Source organism: Thermobia domestica, chromosome 13 (assembly GCF_964235325.1).
Source record: "Thermobia domestica chromosome 13, izTheDome1.hap1.1, whole genome shotgun sequence".
In the NCBI taxonomy this organism is placed as follows: domain Eukaryota; kingdom Metazoa; phylum Arthropoda; class Insecta; order Zygentoma; family Lepismatidae; genus Thermobia; species Thermobia domestica.
In genome coordinates this window covers 215,604,460-215,629,001 of record NC_137466.1, presented here as the reverse complement: position 1 = coordinate 215,629,001, position 24,542 = coordinate 215,604,460, and the positions used below count along the sequence as shown (strand labels likewise).

General features: G+C 38.8%; 1 protein-coding gene across 3 annotated transcripts in view; it reads left to right on the top strand.

Moving 5' to 3' along the window:
- Positions 1-24,542, top strand: part of LOC145669018 (sodium-coupled monocarboxylate transporter 1-like) — a 94,954-nt gene that overhangs the window by 3,408 nt on the left and 67,004 nt on the right. The window contains exon 1 of one of the 3 annotated variants that reach the window (XM_081737357.1): positions 22,026-22,163. The exons of the other annotated variants lie outside the window; for them this stretch is intronic. The gene's annotated coding sequence lies outside the window, so the exon portion shown is untranslated. Of the gene's footprint in view, positions 1-22,025; positions 22,164-24,542 lie in introns of those variants that run through there. 3 annotated transcript variants of the gene reach the window in all.

The window sequence follows — 24,542 nt, the reverse complement described above, 5'->3', positions numbered from 1 at the left end:
ATTTTGCAGTGATAAAGTCTCTTAATTGATTGCAGGAGACCGCTTCTGTGTACCAATTACTGTTTCGTCTCTATAGCGATTACCGTTAAAACCGGAAGTGGTAGATATGAACCTGTTTCAATAGAGAGATTAGAGTAAATATGGTATATATTTAACACTATTGTGACACTTAAGTGATAAGGAATATCATTTTGCGTTATCTATTATGATATTTATTCTATGTCGATTATCGTGAAAACTGGAAGTTGTTGATTTCTGTCACTTCTGCTGTCAGTTAAGGGCTTAGGAGATAACATGTTACCTATCCTTAGAATACTTAATTAATTCGCAAAAAACGCTTCTCTGTATCTCCTATTCTCTTGTTTATGTAAATGCACGTAAAACTGGAAATGGTTGATGTTTATCACTTCTGGTTTGAATTTCCTCTAAATCAACGAAGTCGATTTCTAAATTTTAACCTTCTAGATCATGGTCTAAATTGATGGTGATCTTTCAAATACTGTATTTCTTGAAATTTTTTGTCTCCCGGATACAAATACATTCGGATAAACAAGGTCTAACTATATATGAAGAAAGTTTGGTAGACCACAATCCTTAATTAAATTAAGAACAAAAATATTAATCTAGAAAAATACGGATATGTAGAAAAATCCACGCTGTAACTTAGATTTTTCTGGGAGGGGGGTAAGCATTAAAACTCATATTTGGGCCCTCTAGAAAAAGTTGTTTTTCTAATTCTTGGGCCCCTTCTTTCCATATTTCTCTTCTGTGGACCCTCCCACACGGCAAGGTCTGCGGGGCCGTCAGTTACGCCCCCGGGCTCGTTGCATACATGACAAATTAATTAAGTTGACAATATTGAAAAATCTCAAAGCCATATGAATAAATATTATTTCTAGGGCATCTAATACTAGACATTTTTTTTAACGAAATGGGCCCATGACTTTTTTTATTTACCTTTTGTGTGCTGTTTTGTTTATGTAATGTAGAGAACCTGTTTGATGCTTCATTTATAATTTCATGTTCGTATTATATATGGAGTTAGAAAATTTTGTCTTAAATTGGGCCCCTCTCAAATGGCAAGGGGCTTCTCTGGGGCGGGGGCAGTTTCCCCGCTGACCCGCCACAAGTTACGGCCCTGAGAAAAATAATCTATTTCCGAAGAAAATAACTGTTACTCGTATAGATATTTAAGAGTGGGCTTTAGCCAAATCCGGAGAGTGAACTAAATATTTATGTGTTTAGTTTTTCTGCATCAGGAACGGTTTAAGAGTAATTAGTTTTTTTTTAAATTTATTTCAACATTTTTACATAATTCGAGAAATTGTGTTTATGTAGTGATATACTGACTGAAATTCAGGAAATAGGCCTATTATTGTTATCAATTTTCCTCTATACTATTTCTCGTCTTCTCCATCGTTTAATACATGACTGTAAATTTCTGCTATAGTCCAGAAGATATAACGTCGTCGGCTTCCCGCGCTTGGACTTGCTGGTCACAGGGGGTGTGGTAAGAGAGTAGCCAATCACCACCAACCATCTACTGCGCTCAGCGAGTCACTAGTAACCAAGCTGGCTACTCCCCATAAACGTCACTACAACTTTTCGCGGGAAGCCAAGGACGTTATACTTTCTATACTATAATAAGGCCATATTTGAATCCATACTTTCAACGATATGTTGTATCATAAATCTTTGTTCGCTTTGATCGCTTGATTCGCAAATTCACTGTATTTGGATTCCCATATAGAAGAACTAATATGTGCACTACGCAAAAATACATTTTTCAGAATCCTGCGGTTCTCACGCAACGATTTCTATAGAGGGTGTTTGGCTATGGGCATATAACTTGAAGTATTTGCCAACTACCTATATAAAAATTGTTCCGAAAGTACCGCAGGATTCTGAAACGTGGATATTTCGATAGGGCACATACTAGTTCGGAAGTAAAGATTTGACCCGACTACGATAAGTCTGATATTATTGAAGTTATGGACCTTCACATTTCATTTTCTTTCATGTTTTCGGCAGCCTATAACTCCGAAATGACGGATTTCTGCACTCAGGTTGGTCCATACTTTTCATGTTATCTTGGTCAAGAACCGCCTCTCATACGTTGTCGGTGTTGTTCTGAAACACCCTGTATATTTACTCTTTGCGTCTGACTGTACGTCCGGGAGAGAAAAATTTCGAAAATTACTTGATGAACCACAATGAATTTTGGCCAGAATGTAGAGAGTTAAACGTTAGGAATCAAATTTGTTGTTGTAGTGATATTCGAACCGGAAGGGGTAGAAATCAATCATTTCCGGTTTTAACGTTAATAACAATACAACAAAAATGGTAACAGACAGAGAGAAACTGTTTCCTAAAATCGAATGAGCGTTTCAACAATACATTTTATTTAAATCTTTAACTCTTTATTGAAACCAGAATTGTCTGGAATCCATTACAACTTCCGGTTTCAATGTAGATCTACAGACCACAAACGATTAGAGATACCGATAATAGGTTTCTTAGAATCAATTTAGTCTTACAATAATAGATACCATGTTCTCTTTCAATCCTCTACTGAAATCAGAAGTGCAAGAAACCAACCATTTCCGGTTTTAACGTTTATCGCTATAGGGTAAAGACAGTGAAAAATATCGTTGTTTTTCTAATCGATTTAGTGTTCTAAGAATAGGTACCATCTTCAACTTAAGGCCTTCTATTTCTTAAAGCCGGGAACAGAAGTCAGCCACTTCCGGTTTAAACTTTTGTCCCCATAGAGTAAAAGCGATAAAAGATAGCGAGAAACCTTTTCTACAGTCAACTAAGCGTCCCAAGAATATATTCAATATCCACTCCAATTTCTCTACTAAAACAAGAAGTGATAATATACTATAACTTATGGTACCAATATTAATTAAGAAAACATCTTGCCATATAAAGGAAATTCTGCATGTGATGTACACGTGACACGTCTACTTGTTTTCATCTTTAAAATCGTGAAAAGATAGAACAACCACATAGCTGAATTTTGCGTCTTTTTTTAAAAACATTTCTTGTAGTTTTGTTTACTCATCGATATCTCTATATTTTGCAACAAGGAAATTTCTTTGAAGATTTTTATACTGACAAGGGAACCTTCCGAAAATGATAGTTGTAGTGAAAGATATGGCCTATGCCAATTGAAAGAGCTGTAACAGAGATGAGCATTCCCAAAAAATTAGCTGCCCATAGCAATAGGTTCAAGAAATATAAGGGCTGGAAGTTCGAGAAACAGCAAGGTTGGACAAGGGGGAAAAGTGCAAATTCCGCAAAAAAGGGAAGGCACGGCAAAATACAGTGCTGGCAAGTGATGTATAGAAAGAGACTTGCCACAATAGGGAACAAATGGAGGCCACCAGTAGGGTTAACAGTGTTGCCAACTGCAATAAAAGAACATGTTTTGCAAAGAGCACTAGTGTCATGTAGAACATAAGATATGGCGTGTATAATCAGTGGTACAATCTAACAAAAGAAAATAGAAAAAACAGAAGTACGAAAAATACGGAAAAGACGAAGTTGGCCATAATGCGCCACATTTGATCACGAGCTGTGCATATTAGAATGAACAAAACAAGAAGCATCGACTATGCAGGAAACCGACGTACCTAGAGTCGAAAAGAAAAACGAGTTCCAAAGTTGGCAGCACTGGCCATGAAAATCAAGACAATTCTAATATAGTTAGGCCACTCACTTCACAAAAAGAAAATTCCGGCAATAGGCATCACTCGGAATGCATCAATGCTAGAGTGATTGAGGCAATGCCAAGTCGGGGAACATGAAATGGTTGGGTTGAGCCAACAACCTATAATAGAAGTAAACATTATGTCATGGTTGGGTCGTATGTGTTAATATACAGGGTGTCCCACCAAACTTTGTGACCTGAAAGATTTGAGAAACGAACAAAAATGTGACGGATCCAGTTGTGCAGGAATGTACCTATGTCAGGGGATGATAAAAGTCTGTGAGAAGCAAGTACCCCCAGGATCCCCATCATAGGGCCCCAGGAGCCAACTTCAAACTTTCAAATGGCAATAGCGACCGAGTGGTACCTCTCTCGATAGATCATGGAATGTGCAACACATATAGAAAACATTTGCTATATGAAGCATGTTTTTCAAAATGGCCGCCACAAATATATGTTGTGTCTTAACATGGCATCGAACATTGTGATCTCAAATTGCTGCGAAGCGAAAAGAGATGTTGCAAATCCAATTGCACAGGAATGTACTCATGTCGAGGGCCAAGAAAACTTTGTAAGAAGCAAGTCCCCAGGGTAACCATCATAAGGCTCGAGGGGTCAACCGCAACATTTCGAATGGGAACAGGGGGCGGATGATATTTCCCTGGATAGATACAACACCGCCTATAAGAAACATTTGCAATATGAAGCACGGATTTCAAAATGGCCGCCAAAAATGCACGTTGTTCTTGTTACCGAACAGATATTTTTGGCGGCCATTTTGAAATCCCATATAGTAAATATTTCTGATATGTGTTGTTGCATATTCCATGATTTATCGAAAGAAATATAACTCGACCGATGGTGCTATTTGAAAGTTTGAAGTTGGCCCCTGGGACCCTATGATGGGGGACTTGGGGGCACTTGCGTCTCACAGAAGTTTCTCGCCCGCTGACATGGGTACATTCCTGCACAACTGGATGTGTCACTTTTTTTTTTTTCGCTTTGAAACTATTTCAGTCGCAGAGTTAGGTGGGACAATCTGAATGCATCATATAGGCGGTACTGCAGACAGCAACACACAGCAGATCAAGCCTTTGATTATGTTTGCTTTCTACTGGTGTGGATATGTGATAGAAAGACCACCACAGGTTCCGACACCTCTAGAGTACTGTTTCGAGACATTCACAGGCGATCATTGTACCATGTGTGACGGATTGGCAGTATTCCGCTGTGCCCACTGCAAATGTATCTTCTGTTTGGACCATTGTCTCATCGAACAATTGCACGTACAATGTGGACGAGCATGTACAAATGATGCGAAGGCTAATGCCTCTTGCTGGAATTTTCTTTTTGTGAAGCGAGTGGCCTAACTATATTAGAATTGTCTGGATTTTCATGGTCAGTGCTGCCAACTTTGGAACTCGTTTTTCTTTTCGACTCTAGGTACGTCGATTTCCTGCATAGTTGGTGCTTCTTGTTTTGTTCATTCTAATATGCACAGCTCGTGATCAAATGTGGCGCATTATGGCCAACTTCGTCTTTTCCGTATTTTTCGTACTTCTGTTTTTTTCTATTCTCTTTTGTTAGTTTGTACCACTGATTATACATATCATATCTTATGTTCTACATGACACTGAATATTGCACTCACTACATATAGTGCTCTTTGCAAAACATGTACTTTTCATTGCAGTTGGCAACACTGTTAACCCCACTGGTGGCCTTCATTTGTTCCCTATTGTGGCAAGTCTCTTTCTATACATCACTTAGCATTGTATTTTGCCATGTCCCCCTTTTTTGCGGGATTTGCACTTTTCCCCCTTGTCCAACCTTGCTGTTTCCCGAACTTCCACCCCTTATATTTCTTGAACCTATTGCTATGGGCAGCTAATTTTTGGGGGAATGCTCATCTCTGTTACAGCTCTTTCAATTGGGATAGGCCACATCTTTCACTGCAACTATCATTTTCGGAAGGTTCCCTTGTGAGCGTAAATTAGTGAAAGATCTGAAAATTATCCCTTTAAAACCAATCTACCAAAATACTTATGGAGCAATGTCATGAGTATAAGAAATGCATGAAATACCTAATTCTTTTTATATGTGGATAGAGAACAACGTTCAAATCGTAAATGATTTTCGACTACTTTTGGTGCCGTCTTCATTTCCATAACGTACTCAATTCCTAGCTTTGGACAAACACCGTGTACGTGGGTTTTCTCGGGGTTCTCCCGTTTCCTCCCACTTTCTTCATTCTACCATTTCATTCATTACTCATCATCACTGTCTCCTTTAGCCTAACCGGCATAACCGTGGGACGTAAATCTCAAAGATTTCATTTCATTTTTATTTCAAATCCTAGGTTCTAATCCTCTTCATCGTGGCTGAAATTGATGGTGATCTATCAAATAGTTCTTAAGTTTTGTGTGTGGCGGACGGACTGACACACGGACAGATATGGTAAAAATATAAATAAAGGAATTTCGGTAATCCAAACTCTTTAATAAAAAAGAAACTGAAAAAGACTGTATGAAAAATATTTGGTTATAGAAACATTTTTCGGCGTTTTTAATGTTTCCATATTGTGCTGTCTACTCATCATTTGGATCTTGAGTTTTCCTTTCTTTATATGTGTGTGATACTCTTAAGATCTTTTTTTTAAAAAAATAACCCCTTTTATGCAAAAAAAAAAAGCAATCTCTTCTAAATCTTCACATCTCACACAACACGACTTCATTTTCATTCTCTCTCTCTCTCTCTCTCTCTCTCTCTCTCTCCCTCCTCGCTCTGAGTATTTCTCTCAGACATATTTCCTTTCATCTAGTAAACCTTTCGAAAACATACCCGACGACGCGACGATGAGCCACTTTTGCTCTGAAAGCTAATATCATACTTGTTTCCTTTAGACTTCTTATACAATATATTACTTGCTTCATTCTCAACTCATGCTTTGATGTTTTCTTACCTATCTTCCTTTTCTTTTAACTCAAAAGGAAAAAAAAACGCCCCGAGTTTCTAGAGGAAATTAGGTTTATACAGCAGTTATAATTGTACGCTTAAGAGTTTCCAACCTTGGTAATTGAGTGTTCCATAGAACTCAGCATTTTGTTGCTTGTTTTCCATCATCAGATGTTATATTTACTTGATGGGGTCGCGGTGGTTCAGTGGTAAAACGCTCACCTCTTGTGCTTGGGGACCCTGGTTTGATCTCAGTTCGTGCCAAGTAAGCTTCGTGGTGATCAAACACCTGTGCGTGGGTTTTCTCGGGGTTCTTTCGTTTCCTTCCACTTTCCTCATTTCATCATTTCGTTCATTCCCTTTATTATGTTCTCTCTTAGCTTCGGTGCATAACCATGAGATATTAAACTAGAAGTTACATTTCATTATATTTTCGTATTTACTCGAATGTAAGACGTACTCATTTTAGGTAAATTCTGTCACCGAAATGTGTGCATACCTTACAATCGATGTGACGCTACATGCAGGCCTGTAGCCAGCCCAAAAATGTGGGGTGGGGGGCGGCTGAAGTTAGAGGGGGCCCGATGCAACCATATTATAGTTCATTTGCCAGTCTACCGTGAAAATTTTAGGGGGGCCAGCCAAAATTCAGCCCCTCCCTAGACCCTCCTTAATACGGGCCTGGCTGCATATACTCGTACGAGGATGATTCAGAAAGTAATGCCTCCAAGATGATACCTTTATTTGTGTTTTTAACAGATGGCACCGATACAGGTATCAGTGAAAAGCTTGCAATGTCAGCTACAAATGGTGACATTATTTTTCAATGTAGTCCCCATTACGGGCAACATACTTGTGCCAACGAGAAACAAGATTTTTTTTTTTTTTTTTTTTTTTTTTTTTTGCCGTCGACGAAGAATTGCAGCGGCTGCTGGGGACATCATTCCCGAGCTGCTGCTGCCACCTCCGCGTCAGAACTGTAGCGTTGGCTCTTTAGGTGATCCTTAAATTTGGGGAAGAGCCAAAAGTTGCAGAGCGCAATATGCGGACTATAGGCAGGATGAGGCAGAATGTCAACAACACTTTGACGGAGGAAAGGACGTGTGCCTTCCGCAGTCAGAAATTCAATAAGAGCCCGCTCTTTCAACCAGACTCACCACTGGATGTCATGGATTAATCCATTATTCTGGAACGAGAAGAGATAGGAAGGAAAAACGGGTCACGTTCTATAGCTTAAACGTCAGTGCTTTAATGACAAAGAGTTCTTAATGTTTGCAGTACTATTGGACAAGTAGTTGGCTTGGAAGCATTACTGTCTGAATCACCCTCGCATAAGTATGAGAAATCTTATAAAACGGCTAAATCCGTCTGTCTGTCTGTCTGTGGACAGGATCAGTAAAAGAGAGCAAGAAATTGTTTTTACTATAGATTCCGCACCACAAGAATATGTTCTATATCTGTCTTCTTTAACCTTCTTTTCTAAGTGGTAGTATGCAAATCAATCATATTTGGTTCCAATGTTAATCACAATAGGGCAACAATGATAAGACAACGAGAAACGGTTTCTGAGATGAGTTGAGTAGATTTTGAGTTTAGCGTCCCTTTTCAACAGAGAGGCTATATGAGATGACCTAGTGATTAACGTGGAATCCAAACCACATGAGCTCCGCCGGGAATCGAACCCGGGGAAACAGTTTGTGATATGAATTCAATTTCTATAGAACAGACTTCTTGTCTGTGCTTATTACTCACTGAAAACGGAAGTGGTTAAATCTACTGCAATTTCCGGTTTTAACATTCACCTCAAAGAAGAAAAGTGATCTCGAATAGCGAAAAACTATTTCTAATTTCAAAATAGTGCAATCTCAATTATACTTCCTCTATTGGAAACTTTTCTGAGTTGAAATCTAGTACCACTTCCGGTTTTAAATATAGTCACCATAGGCAGTAAACTATCACAGATGGCGAGAAGCAGTTCTTTTATATTAATGTAGTGTCCCAAGAATAGATTCAAACTCGTCTTTAATTTCTCTATTGAAGCCGGAGATGGTAGAAATATTGTCGCTTCCGAAGTAAAACTGTATTTTCATAGAGCAGAAAGCGGTAAGAGACAGCAAGAAATTGTTTGTTGGTATAGATTCAACATGAACAGTAAGTTCTATCTTCCCTTTTCCCCACCTACTAGAGTGAGGTAGAATATTGACTCCCTATAATTTGAAAGGGTGCGGGTTTCAGAATGAGAAACGAAGCTCATTTGGTTGTTTACAAGTAGTAGGTCTATGTGCGTCAATTTAAGTAGAAATCAAAAAACGAATCCGGTCGTACTCCATACGAACCCCAGAATTCTTGTGGGTATACACACCATCCCCACAAAATAGAGGTAAAAAATTTAAAAGAAGAAACTAGAAAAGAAAATGAAAAATTTAAATTTTAGCACATTATTTCAAAGATAGTAGCCGCAAATTTGTTATAGAGCGAGGAGAGAGTATATAAAGTTTGGGATGACTTTACCAGGAATGAAAACATGTAACATTTGGGAATTGTAGCTCTGAGGATTCTTTTCAAATGACAAATTGAGCTAGCGTTTCTCCGTGCTATTTTCCGCCAAAATTTCACACACCCTTATTTCACAAATGGTTGGTATTCAGCTTGGAGTGACAAAAATTTTGATCGGGGGTTAGAACTTCAGCATAATAGAATCTAACAGCTTTCACTATCATACTCTGGTTCGAGAATACTTATTTTTCAACGTGAGAAAAAAAATCAATTTTTATTCTAAAATACCTAAAACTAACGATCCTGGATCCCGCTCTAAATCTAAATGGTAAACCCTTAGTCATAAATTTTGAGAGTATTTTTTTGACTGGTAAAACTGTGGAATTACCATGAAAAAGTGTTCATCAGAATGGGCTTTAATTGGATTAAAACTCAGAATTTCGTGACTTTGATTATACAGTAAGAATGAGGTTAAGAAAGATATTAAATTCTGAATTTGTAACGGAAAGTGCATGTTACTCAATACGTTTTCATTATTTCTACTACTATCTTAGAAACTGAGTAACAAAATAAAAAAGTCAATTGTATAAAAGAATAATTCCCCCGCAGTATATGGTAAGAAAGTTGGTCACTGATATGCAGAGATGAACCTCTAATTCCATTGAAGGACTTAAAGAAAAGTTTTGTGAAAGATATTAGTGCAGGAAGAAATGAATAAAATAGCACGGCACTGAACTTTACAACTTAGGCTAGGTACAGGTGACCTAATGTCATACTGATAAATTGAGACGTCTGAGATGGGCGGGATACGTCATACTCACGTGGCTGTATATACAGGGTGTATAGAGTTTTACAAGTGACCGAATGCCATACGGCTTGACGTATAAGATGGGCAGGCACGTTGCTTCCATAAATAATGAATACGCATAAGCTGCAGACAGTTTAGTACGTAAGACTAGCGAAAGTGATAGGTCAGTGGTGCGACCCTCTCATTCAACTCTCTGTTAGTTGGATATAATGTGGTGGCGAACATCTAATACTGTGTTCGTGATGAACTGTGCACCGCCAGAAGTCTACTTTAATTGTAGATCGTACCCTTCGTAACCGTGCTCTTACATAAAGAAGTAAAACGAAAACTTTAAACTCCAGAGCTCCTCCGTGGCTAAGCGGTTAGTATACGCGTCTTTGGCGTGGGAGACCCGAGTTCGATTCCCGGCGGGAGCCCACGTGGTTCGGATTCCACGTTAATCAGTAGGTCCACGTCTCATATAGCCTCGCTGCTGAAACGGACGTTAAACTAAAAATAAATTAAATTAAATTAACTTTAAAATCCAGCGAAGACAGACTTTCGAGTAGACCCGTACGAAGGTGGAAGGTAAAAGCAAAACAGATCTTAAATTGTCTTGATTATAACTTAATATCTCTTTCAGCACCGAAGCTATATAAGATGTAATCTCTGTCTTAACGTGGAATACGAACAACATAAGCTCCCATCAGGAATTAACGCTAATCACATACCCACTTGCAGGCCCGTAGCCAGCCCAAAAATTTAAGGGGTACCGGTAGAAGTTAGGGGGGGCCGACCCAATCATATTATACTTCATCACCATATTATAGTTCATTTGCAAGCCTACCGTGACATTTTATGGGGGCCAGCCAAAGTTTAGGGGTGCCCGGCACCCCTTGCCCCCCGTGGATACGGGCCTGCGGGATCACTAGGAAAGAAATGAACTTGGGATGTAAATTATAAAAAGCCAAAGAATGGATTTGTTTGATAGAGTATAGTGTCAAATGAAAAGCAGCGATAAACCTTCGAGTCCGATAAGGCTGGGTTTTCTCTATATGTTCGTATTCTAAAGAGATTTCACTTCCGTATTTTTTAACAAGTCGTGGCACTGCGATGTCAGAATCCTTGTGTGTATGTGTGTCATTGGAATGGTATTCCCTTGACAGCTGAGTTCTTTCACTCAACACTCAATGAGATAATCATTCATTTGACAAAAGGGAAGTCCTTCCACGCAGTGCTAATAAAATCCTCATTAAACAATCCATTGATTCAATGCACGAACTGCTAAGGGGTACCTCATTCAATATGCGTCGATGAAACCCACTAATACTAAATATCCTATACGAAAAAATAGACTTCGTCACAATGCAGTTCTGTCGTTCCATCATGAAGTGTGAATTTCATTCTTAGCTTCGTTGATATATCTTTCATATATTTTCAAATTTTTATTTCCAACCTTGGTCTACAGCTAAAAGGTAAGCATTTTAGTTTAATTAAAGCCCAAGATGAGCAATGTATGTGATACGCGAAACTTTTATTGCGTTTGTGTTTTGTTTTCTTTTGAAATACCGAGATTACAATGGACAAAAGTGCGATTAATGTAATCTCCAAACTATCACCGGGGCTTCTCCCTGGTGTTCTAGTGGCACTAGTGTAGAGTAGTGGAAACATGGTCGCAGATCCTAAGGGGACCAAGAGGGCTCGGACGCCCATAAAGTTTGCTAGGCCCAACGTATTTATATTAAAACCCTTATTAATGTATTGTTAGATTATTTCTCACAAACTTGAATGCTTCACCCCGTTCCCCCCCCCCCCCATCACCCAAAGTTACATAAAAATCTGCACCACACAGTTATGCGCCTGCAGTATTAAGCCGACCATTGTAACTGAAAACTCATTGGGGGTTAGAGACAATCTGAAGAATATGGGCATATTTAACTATGTTTGAAGTTTCTGTGTTCGGGTTCGGGTTCCTGTCGTATTACGGTAAGTAGAATATGAAATAATATTAATTAAAGACTATGATGACATCGTTTCTTTTAAAGTGAATTAAAAAGTGATTAGCGTATATATGTGTTCCAGTGATGGAATGGGTTATGAAGTTAATGACTCGTGACCCGCAAGACTTAGAGACTGTCACACTGGACCCACCAGAACGGCCTGAATAGGTCTTAGGCCCGAATGACCCGTATAGACCAATGGCCCAATCTAAACCGGACAGATCCGGAGTCGATGAAACGTCGTCATTCAAATGGGGAATATATGTGGTTATGCTATAATGTAATTGTTACTAACACTATTCTCTCCTCCCTGTCTTTTCACTAAGTCTATAATTTTCCTTCCCTGTTACTGTTGTTTGTGTATGTATCAAAGCATTGCGTTGAAAGGCAATTACAACGCAATTACAAGGCATATCAGACTACAAACGTATGAGAATCACAAAAACGAAAAGTTAGACGTCTTTCTTATAATTAATGATCGTCTGAGAGAACTTGTAAAACTTGTCGTCTAGAATATAAAACATGCCGCTCAACCCAGTGTTCTGATAAATCTTTTTGGATAGTGTATGTTGAAACACTAGTGTATTATTTTTCATTATAGGAACATGAATAAACATGAACTTATATTTGAAATATTCAATAAATTGTATCTTGATTATGAAATGTCAAACCGGGAATCGAACAAATGAGTTTTTGAGCTCAAGTGCTGGATAGATCATTAATCAATAACTAAAATCTAAAGTTGACATCTCGGCCGTTTCCGGGTCGCTGGATGTGTTAGAGTTACTGAGTCTATCCGGGCCACCAACTGAGATCAAGTGTAAAAAGAAAGACGCAGACTCGGATGAGCCGGGCAAAATCCGTTACCTGGTGACCTATGTACGGTTCCATTCCTGGCATGTTCGAATTCTGGTGAGAGAAGCTTGCAATCTAAACATGGTTTTGAGTTCCATATGTGCCTACCGCCCAAGTGCCGTTTTGGTACGTTCTATGTGCCTACTTTTACACTAACGGGATTAGAGAGCTTCTTCATGGCTAAGCGGTTAGCGTAGGCACCTTTGGCACGGGAGACCTGGGTTCGATTCCCGGCGGAAGTTCAAGTGGTTCTGATTCCACGTTAATCAGTAGGTTCCGTCCTATATAGCCTCGCAGCTGAAAGGGACGTTAAACTCAAAATCAACTCAACTAACGGAATTAGAAGCAAATGGTGAAAGAACAATATACAGAGCACTCACACAGGCGCGCACTTTTTTTTTTTTTTTTTTTTTTTTTTTTTTTTTTTTTTTTTTTTGTCGCCGAGGAATCCAAAGTAAAATTTAGTAGGTCCACTACTGCAATGACATCACATCTATGTAGAATTGAACTCTGCACCCGAAAAGACGGTAAGTAATTATTAAGTCCTGCCACCTATATTCTCAGAAAAAAGAGTAGAACTCGATTGTTTTTATAAGAAAAGAAAGGCTACAGATGAAGAATAACATCAAATTTTTATGCTGCATCAATAATTTCTCTGTTAAACAAGTATGGCTCTATTTAAAAAAAAAAAGTGTAAAGTATGTTGAGGTACGAAGTGAGGAGGTTCAAACTAGGTGGCCCCCGTGAGCTCCACTCACTTTGAGCAGAATTCTAACCCATGACAGACACGGTTTGCAAGTTGGTATCCTTAGACACTAGAGACCTGCACGGGCCGAATTTTTCGGCCCGAGCCCAATCCAGCCCGAATGTACCTAGGCCCGGCCAGCCCGGGCCCGAAAAATTTTAGAGATTTTCGGCCCGAGCCCGGCCCGGCCCGATAAGTTTTTTTTAAAATTCTTGGCCCAAGCCCGGCCCGATAAATTTTAAAAGTTTCATTTTGTAACATTTTTCACGGGCACACTTCTTCAACGTTTGCCTTTATTCTAATTATCGTTTAACGAAAGTCAATAATTATTAAAGAATTGCAATTAATCGGCCCCAGCCCGGCCCGACCTGAAGAACAATCAGTGTCGGCCCGAAAAAGCCCGGCCCGGCCCAAAGAAATAACAGATTCGGCCCGCCAAAGCCCGGCCCATGCAGGTCTCTATTAGACACTCAAGCATACCATCCCAGGAGTAACTAAAGAAGAACAAGGGAGACATACTCCACCTAGAACGATGTTTGTCCTACTAAAGTCCAGAAGGTATAACGTCGTTGGCTTCCCGCGCTTGAACCTGCTCGTCACTGGGGGTGTGGTAAGAGGATAGCCAATCACCACCTACCATTCACCGCGCTCAGCGAACCACGAGTCACCAAGCTGGCCACTTCCCATAAACGTCACTACAACTTTTCGCGGGAAGCCAACGATGTTATACCTTCTGGACTTTCGAATACGTAACGTTGGATGTCTTAAAAAGTTATTTCAAGTTTCAGAAGCACGAGACATCATCCTCTAACAAAATATCTCAGTTACGCCAGTGCATGCCATATGGATGATAGGAAAAATGTTGGATTTAACTTATGCCTCAAAGGTGCCTAAGATTTACATCATCTGTGCCCTCACCCCCCAAAATTTTTCAAAATTTCAAATATTTCGGTTTTCCTCCAAAACATACAGTAACTTAGTAGCATATTTAAACGATTTAGCTTTGAATAATCATCGATACACAACTGAAAGAATCTGTTCTCTGTCACTCACTTTAGGTGAGAGGTCATCTACTATTCTGATATTTCAGTAAAAAGTAAAACTATAGACCCACTGTACAGTATATATATAGTTATTTTCATATGATATGTCGGTCTATTAACGCTTTCAGACCCAGGTCATTTTTGGCATTTTCCTACATTTTCAGTTAGTGACTTATTACTCAAAAACTATTTACCCGACTGATATGGTTAAGGCCTTGTTTTTCTAGAAGATGAATGTTAGGGGTTAAAATTCACAAAACATTCCCTAACGAATTTCAAGACTTTTTTGTAGCTGGCACTACTGTCGCCACATAGCAAAAAGTCACCTAAAAACATTCTTTGGTACGTTGAGAAAGCACAGTGAAAAGCTGAGGTCGCTGGCTGCCAAACAAAGAGATAAAAAAAAATTCTCTGTAATCATACACATGAAATTTTCACACGTTTTGTGCCTCAGAAGCAAATCTCAAACGATACGCCGGGGCTACAGCTTCCCCAATTATCCTATTTAAACTTTCTATGGTGCGTTCTATAGGCCAAAGAGGAGGCTCCTCAGATAGTGATACGTTTGTTCCAATGTAGCCAGCAAGAAGGAAATAATATAGAAGAAAAACGGGAAATTTTCCGAATATTTCATGTAAAATCGGGAATTAATTTTTTTGGCTGGAAACACTGTCACCAGACAGACGCAAACTATCCGAAAATAAACGTTGGTTCCCTTTTAATATCTCCAGAAGTAACATAGTGATGTCTAACAAAGTAAGCATGAACATAAAAGAGTATCTTATTCTACCTCAGAAATTCACGATTTTCTTACCATTTATAGAACATGGTTTACTATAAACCATAACTGTATTTCCCCTATTTATTCCACTGGAACTTTATTAGGTGCGTTGTGCAGGCTAAGTACAAGGCTTTCAAACACTGGTACGTTTGTTCAGTTGTACCCAACAAGAGGGAAATACAGACAAAAAAGGAAATTTATCAAAAATTTTCCCTTAAAATCGGGAATTAACATTTTCTCTAGCTGCGAACACTGCTACCAGACGTAAACCATCTTAAAATAAAAATTGGTACACCACTAATATATCCTACAAGTATGATGGTGATGATGGTGATATTTAAGAAACGAAGCTTCTAATTACAAAAACTATATTACGGTAAACAGAAAAGTACGAAAAAACTAGAAAAATCAAGGGTTAGAACCCAAATACGAATTTTTCGTGCACCTCCTAATTACCCAATTGTAACGATCTGTACCCGTTTTTGGTCAATAAGAACCAATGTTCGGCTGACGTAAGCCGACTTGCACTCGGACTTATAGGTACGGATTTATAAACAAAACTTTCAAAAATTTCGAATTTTTTGCCCAAATTTAGGGAAATTTTAATTTCCCTAGTTGGCAACACTACGCACGGGCCGCTCCAATTGACGTCGACACTTAGGTATCCATCCAAAGTATCTACCTGATAAGTCTTAAGAAGATCTCTCTATAATGAAGGAAGTTAAGGAAAAAAGGAAAAATAAAATTCGAAAATTCGAAAATTCTGGAATCTTTGACTTCGAGCTGAAATTTAGGAAGGAACTTCGACACCCAGAAGACAAAGAAACTAATATGATAGACAATTGTCTAACCAGAATTGGCCAAGAAAGAATTATTCCGATATCTTAATTAGTGTTCACACAAGAGCGGATTTAAAAAAGTGACACATCCGTGTGTGACAACTTTGGCCACCTGGGTTCGAAAGGGTAGCATATCCAAGCTGGAATCATTTGAAATGTGATGTTGGCGCAGAATGCTGCACATATCATGGACCGAAAGGAAGGACTGATGACGTATTAAAAGAAGCTAACAAGGAAGGGTCACGATGTTACTCCGCTGAGATCCGAACGAGACAATTGTGTTTGCATTTGATATGTTATAACTAGACGAATCCCACAGTTATACGTGCCACCGGACGGAACATCGTGAGCATATTTTGTAATGTAAAAGCTAGAAAGCTGCAAACTAGTTCGAACCGAGTCATTCGACGGAAACGGTTCGGTAAATGGAAAACCCGGCGAACACGTATCCCATCATTTTCAAAGACAAAATTTTTGGGGTAAAAAAAAGTTTGCCCCAGTGTCACCAGCAGGGTCCCAGACGAAGTCCAACTAAAATTTTTCAAATGGCAAGGGGGAGTTAAGTAACACATCGTTTGAAAGTTATTGTAAAATGAAAGAAAATGAAACAAGTCTAAACTCTCTACGACAACCCTGTGCAAATGGCGGCGAGTCAAAATGTAAACAAAAACTTAAGTGAAAAGTCCATGGTCACCCCTATAAATCGGAAACGGTGAGACAAATGTGGAAGCAGGAAAGGAAGTGAGGCATTATTTTCAACGTACAAAAATTTAACTTAAAACACCTTGTTCCAGGGCCCCCATAGGGTCTAAGGTGGGGTCCAACTAAAAAGTTTCAAATGGCAAGACGGGTTAAGTAGCACATCGTTTGAAAGCTGTTGTTAAATGAAAGAAGACGGAGCAAGTCTCGAATTTCTGTGTAAACCCTGTGTAAATTGATGGTAGATCAAAGTGTAAACAAAACCTTAACTGAAAATCTATGGCCACCTTGAATCCAAGATGGCCGCTTAAAACTTACATCGAGCTCGGGAGAGTAATGCTTGCGGAAGTAGGAACGAAATTCACGGTTCTGATTGGTTGGCATTACCCATTTCTTGCCATGTAGCATTCATATAGCAGAAATCAAAGGTTTAGTGCTGTTGGCTCTCGCGGCCGAGCGTACTAGCGCTACGTGCTAGTAACAAAAATCGCTTTTGGGGTGGATTCAACTCGACCCAGGGAAAGCTCTCTTTATTTTTTTTTTTTTTTTTAAATCCATAACACTTTTCTCAATAAAATAAGATGAAAATAATACTAAAAAAGTGATTTTACACTTTTGTACAGATAAATAGTAGTAGTAGTAATAGTAGTAGTAGTAGTAGTAGTAGTAGGAACGGGTTAGAAGCCCCGCAGGGCTCGTTTTGTTCCACCTTGACCGCCATCATATACATTTTGTGACCAACTTAAAACAGCTGGCTAGGGAAACGCGCATAAAAACGTACTTCCGGGAGTATTCCTCTCTTGAGCGGATCGTTATAGAATGGGTAGGCATATCGAACTGCTGAAGCTAGGAAAACCAAATTTGGCATGAATGTTGATCAGTGGATGACGAAAAGATGCGAAATGTTCAAAAATGCGACATCTTGAGTTCGAAATGCCGCTGTATGTATCAAACTCATGTCCAGCTCAAACCAGGGGTGTTGGAGAAGCGAAATGTGGTATTATCGTTTATGGTTAATAGCAGATATCCACAAAAAATCAAAGAGTAACATCTGTAATCCAATATGGCTGCCAGTATGAAAAATGAATTTGTATACAAATATGCTACTTTTTGGAATATTGTGACAAACCAACAAAGTTTGCACAGCACAATGTACTGAAATAATTTACACGTGGTTTGGTGCTGCTTGCCAATCTTGTAAATGAACATTTTTTTTTTTTTTTTTTTTTTGTATATTTGATATTGCTTGAAATATTGCGATCAGACCAACGAATGGCATGCAAATGTAACCATCACGAATACGTTACAATATAACCCCAAACTTGACTGGTGCAGCAAGTCCTTTATGTATGAACTACGTATCACATAATTAAAAAATACCCGAAGGTATTAATCTTTTGTTTAGTAATACGAATAGGAAGTCAGAGTTGTGTTCATCGCATATCAGTTATATTGACGTAAATAATATCGAGAGAACCGTGACGACCGTGCATTAGGAACCAAATATATATATGTTGTTATGGAATGAAATAATAGTTGAAGTGAATCGAAATTCAATTCTTCTTTATTCTTCCTATTGTTTCTAAATACATAATAGAGAAAAACAGAGATTTAGATTTGTACTATTATGAACAACATAGGTTTTAAGCGGCCATCTTGGATTCAAGATGGCCATAGGTTTTCAATTAAGATTTGTTTACATTTTGTCCCGCCGTCAATTTACACAGGGTTGTCGTAGAAATTCGAGACTTGCTCCGCCTTCTTTTATTTAAAAACAGCTTTCAAACGATGTGCTACTTAACCCCCGTTTGAAAATTTTTAGTTGGAGCCCGTCTGGGATCCTGCGCGGTACGCTGGGGCAAAACTTTTTATCCCAAAAAGCGTGTCCTTGGAAATGATAGGATAAGTGTTTGCCGAGCTTTTCATTTACCCAACCGTTTTCGACAAATGACTCGGTTTAAACTATTCTGCCAGCTTTGTAGCTTTTACATTACAAAATATGTTGTAACTCACGACACGCCCGGTGGCACGTATAACTTTGAGATTCGTCTAGTAATAACATATCAAAAGTAAATACAATTGTCTCGCTCGGGTCTTAGCGGAGCCACTTCGTGACCCTCCCTTGTAAGAAGGGCTACAGATCATGAAGATAATAGGAAAAAGAGAAAACAGCATACTTGACCATGTTATTCTTCACTCCAATTGGATCACCGTGTTGATAGAGGGAATGGAGAAGAAAAACCAGTTAGAGGAAGAGCAAGAATATCTAAATGCAATTACGAAGAGACCTACCAAAGTATAAAACAGCTCTCCCAAAAGTAAGAAAAGTTTTAACATTCCCATGTTGCCCACCAACCTATGGTTGAGGTGATATAGTAGTAGTAGCAAGGGCGGCGATCCTGGTGGGGCCCAGGGGACCCATGCCCCCAAAGGTCATGTGGAATCGTCATTATATTTGTAAATTTACAATATTTGGCATAATTTGAATGCAATTTGTCTTAAAATCCTCATAGATGCTTTCTGCATCTGAATGCCCCCCCCCCCTAATTTACAGAGAAATCGGCGTCCTTAAGTAGTAGTCTTTTCTTTTATTTTTTTTTCTATCAACATAAAACCATTCTATCTCAAGTATTGATGTATCTTAAGATGGCGATCAATGCATTACAATGATGAAAATCATGAACTCGACGAAAAACGTGATTCATTAAAAATGAACATCCTTTAAAATAATGTTAACATTAAGTCGTTAATACCTTTGTTACCCTTAATACCTTTACAGGTGATATATTACCTGTAAAATGGTCTCCAAGGAGGCAACCACGAAGACAAAAGAGAAACAAACACATCCGATCACAATCACAGCCAGTTTGACGAATAGAGTTCCTTTGGCTTCAGAAATGTCTTTCTTCATTACGCCTCTTACGAAGTCATGAAGGAGAACCCCAGACACGGAGTTCATACCTGTAGACATTGAGCTGGAAATGTTAGAAAATTAGTCTGAACAAAGGTGCCAATTTCTCTGTAAATTTGTGCGGGCCCATTCAGATGCAGAAAGTATATATATGTATATATATATATATATATATATATATATATATATATATATATATATATATATATATGAAGATTTTAAGACAAATTGCACTCAAATTATGTCAGCTATTGTATATTCACAAATACAGTACGGGGCCCACATGATATTTGGGGGCCCAGGCCCCCTTGGCCCCCCAGGATCGGTGCCCTTGAGTCTGAACATGAAGAAGTCCTTGTATCACATGTAAACAAAATTCTGGATTAAAACCATGCAAGTTTTTCGGAGAAATACATAAGTATTTTTGTCTTCGCATTGAGCTAAAAACAAAAATAAATAAATAAATAAAAATAGGACGTTCAGCAAAGTTCGTGAAAACCTTAATAAAATCGTGTATTGTCACTGTAGTTGGCTAAAGTTACCACTAGATGGCAAAAGAGGGCAAAGAAAATACTAACACATTTATTTATAGAAATAGTATTAATGCTGAAAATAGGATACCCCACATGATATAGCATAATCAATCAGAATATTATACGGAACAACTTTTGCTGAAGAAATAATCATTACTTGATCTTCGAAATGTCAAGATAATTTGCACCAACAAAATAAGAAGATAAGTTCATTATTTAAACACGTAAGATCCTGCGAAGGTACGATTGTTTGTATATATTGCTTACTTAGCCTTCGAAGTAAACAGGAAGAGATTTACATTCTTATTTACAACTATGTAAAATTGCATATGGATAAATAGCAGCATGTTGTGTTTATATAAATTATTGTTTAAAGGTACTAGTTTTGGGAGCAAATGTTTAGTTATAAAGGATGCAAATTTAGAATGTTAATATTCATATAATTGTATCAAAAGTAATTATATAATATGTAGAGTCTCAAAATTCATTTGTTATCTTCATCGCGGTTAAGCGGTTAGCGTACGCGTCTTTGGCGTGGGAGAGCCGTGTAGGATTCCCGGCAGGACCTCATGTGGTTCTTATCCCATGAGGTTAAGCTGTAGGTGCGCAGAATTAATTGCATTTGAAGATTCTAGCCCCTTGAGATAATATTCAGAGTACTTTATCTGAGAGGAATATTAGTTGACGTCTAGAAATGATTACTTGTTTAATGAATTCTTAATTAGCTAATACGCAAGCTATTTCTCTAATCCAGCTCTTAATTTCCACTATGACACAAGGAAAATGAACTAACCATCCTAAACCATTTCTACTTGCGTAGTGGCTCACCTACCTACATTAAAGTAAGTGCGCTAGAACCTGGCTTTGCAGAGAACATTTACACAGGCATAAATATATTTTCTTTTAAGACATGTGGGGGCCGTGGGGGCTCATTGGTAGAGTGTTCACCTTTGGTGCATAGGGTCCTTGGTTCAATCCCAGCTTGATCCAGGTGAGTCTTGTGGTGGACAAACATCGTGTGCGTGGGTTTTCTTGGGATCTCCCGTTTCCTCCCACTTTCTTCATTCCCCCATTTCATCATTACCGTCTCCTTTCGCTAAGCAAACACAAGCATGGTACGTAAAATTTAAAGATTTCATTTCATTTTTTTTTCTTTTAAGACATATCATTATTACTTGAGAGATTTTTTGCACACCCTGTAGGAAGTTTTTAACATACTATAGCGATTCAGAATACAGCAACGGCGCATGCACTAGGTAAATACAATCTGAAAGGCAAATGTTGAAATTTTAGATGTGTGTGTATCTCGTATATGTTGTAATAATAGCCTGTGTACCTAGTTAATATTCTCCACACACGCTTAGTTGTCCTGTTATACGGTTGACGAGTCTTTGAAAAGTGGGAAGCGAATGTATAACAGCAATTATCACATATGGCTTTATTAGAAGTGATGTTGCATCACCTACGATCAATTTTTAGCTTCAGTTAAATGCTTCTTTATAAGATAAATAAATCAGCAGTAATAGCAGCAGTAATACTAGGAAATATTTTGTAATACCTACTAACACTGAATGGAAATTAACATGTGTGTGTCATAGAATTCTCTCTCATTCATATATATATACATATTGGTGTGTGTTTGTGTATGTGTGTGCTGGTATCATTAAGTTTGCCGCCTTCTTACTGGACTCGGTGTAGTGTTTGTGTGGCCCTAATTTTCTTTCCTGCATCTTGAGTGTGGCTATAGGCAATACAGTGACGACTGTGCTTCAAAGCGGATGGAACGAATATCTTCAGAGAGAAAGGTAGGCGGACTTACTTACTCTTCAAATGCGTTTTAGGAATAAAATCATGTTTTGTTTCTTTTTGATTTGAGCTTTTGTGATAAGCATTTGCAGATTTATTAGCCTTAATTAATTGGGCATATTTTCTACTTGGCAGCTGATATTTTACACATGAGGGGCGGCGGTGGCTCAGTGGTAGAGCGTTCATTTCTGATGCATGGGGTTCCGGGTTCAAACTCTGCTCCCGCCAAGTGAACTTTGTGGTGGACAAACACAGTGTGCGTGGGTTTCCTCGGGGTTCTCCCGTTTCGTCCTACTTTCTTTCTTCCACCATTTCATTCATTTCTCATAATAACTGTCCCCATTTGCCTACCCGGCATAAGCGTGGAATGTAAAACTCAAAAATTCATTTCATTTCATTTTACACATGAGTAAACACGATTATGATACAGTTTCCATCTGATAATACTGTAAACGGTTGGTTCTAAACCTAGAGGATACTTCGTGCAATCATGAAAATTTGTCTGTTAATTATTTGAAGTTTAGCATTCCTTTATAACACTACACTGAGTCTTCATCTGCAGTTTTAAGACCGAAATCGAGCTATCGTAATGTGTTTATTGTTGTAATACTCTTCCACCAAGGAATTGAAGTCCCTGGTTCGATCCCAGCTCGCGGCGTGTGGACTTTGTGGTGGACAAACACCGTGCTCGTGAGTTTTCTCGGGGTTCTTCCGTTTCTTCCCACTTTTTTCAGTCCACCTCATCATCACCGTCTCCTTTAGCCTAACCGGCATAACCGTAAGACGTCAAACTGAAAGATTTTAATTTTTTCCAAGGAAATGAAACCTATACCACATGACCAAAGGCGCGCGAGATAACCACTAAACCAGTGGGAACCAGAGCTGCCAACATCAGAAAACAAAATTATCGATTTTCTTCTTTAAAATTATTGTATATTCGTTATACACATTATAATTGTAGAAACAAGTAAAATACTACTAATACGAGTAATAACTATAATATATAACAACCTTATCTAATAGTCTTCAGTTTAGAATTTCGGGTTCGATTCCCGGTGGGGGCAGTCGGTCGAAAAAATGTAAAACGCTTTTTCAGGCCAGACACCCTGAATTAGGTTTTCCTGGGTTTTCCTCATTCACACCAGGCAAATACTGGGGTGGTACCTTACTTATAGGTCCCAGGCCGCTTCCTTCCTTCCCCTATCCCTTCCTCCTTCCCTTTCACCGGATAGTGTGCTCGCCGAGGGACGTCATCCCTCAAAACGTGACGGGCTAAATGGACTTAGATGCCGAAATCCCAGAAATCTAAATCCTAAATTCTAATCACTTTCGAATTTCAAATTGATTTGCTGTTCTCATCCTGTTTTCATCCTTATATCACTACTCGGAATAACAACAATATTTCCATCCTCTCGTAAACGTACAGTAGAACCCCTCTCGTCCGCTTTCGGCTGGTCTACCGTTTCAGTTGTTCCGACCGTGCTCGAGTCGAACTTGGCCCGACTCGTCGGTGATTCACGAGACCCGTTGTCGTTTACTGTCGTCGCAGCATTGTTGTTTACTTGCTGTTACCACTGCTGCTTTCGTGCTCTGTCATCTCTTGTATCGCAGCTCCTTCGTGGCTAAGCGGTTAGCGTACGCGCCTTTGACGTGGGAGACCCGGATTCGATTCCCGGCGGGAGCTAATGTGGTTCGGATTCCACGTTAATCAGTAGGTCCCGTCTCATATAGCCTCGCTGCTGAAAGGGACTTTAAATTCCAAATCAACTCAACTCAACAACATCTCTTGTATCGTTTCTTTCGTTGTGCGTGTTTTCTGCACTGTATTCTGTAGTGTTTAGTGCTTACTGTTCGTTTGTGTTTACTCTAGAGAACAATACCGTCATTTTTAAGTTCAGAGATTGTTTATTTTACTGTAAATCCGTATTTTTCTATATTTTCTGATAATTAGACCTTCTTGCTGTTCCAGCCATACCCCCAGTCGCAAAGATGACGGATTTGATTGGTTCTACTGTCGTAATTGAATTTTAAGAGTGGATACAGGGTTGCCATTTGTCAATTCTCAAATCGTTATTGATTTATTTTAGCAGGAATGGCTGTTAAAAACCCCAGTGTGTGTGTGTTTCATAATTATTTAATGCACGTCTACAATTAATTTGCACATTCTAAAACTGCTAAAAATATCGCAAGTGTGTTCTAAAATTATCATGTATTCACCTGTTATCGCAAGGGAATGGTGGTATATAGCATTAAGGCACAAATTATCATATGATTGATAAGCCTGATAGAGAGGGCTGTAGAGTAGTAAAACTTTCACAAAGAAGGACCAAAGATGCCAAAGCTGAGTTATAAGGTTGTATCTCCTTACTGCTTTCTAT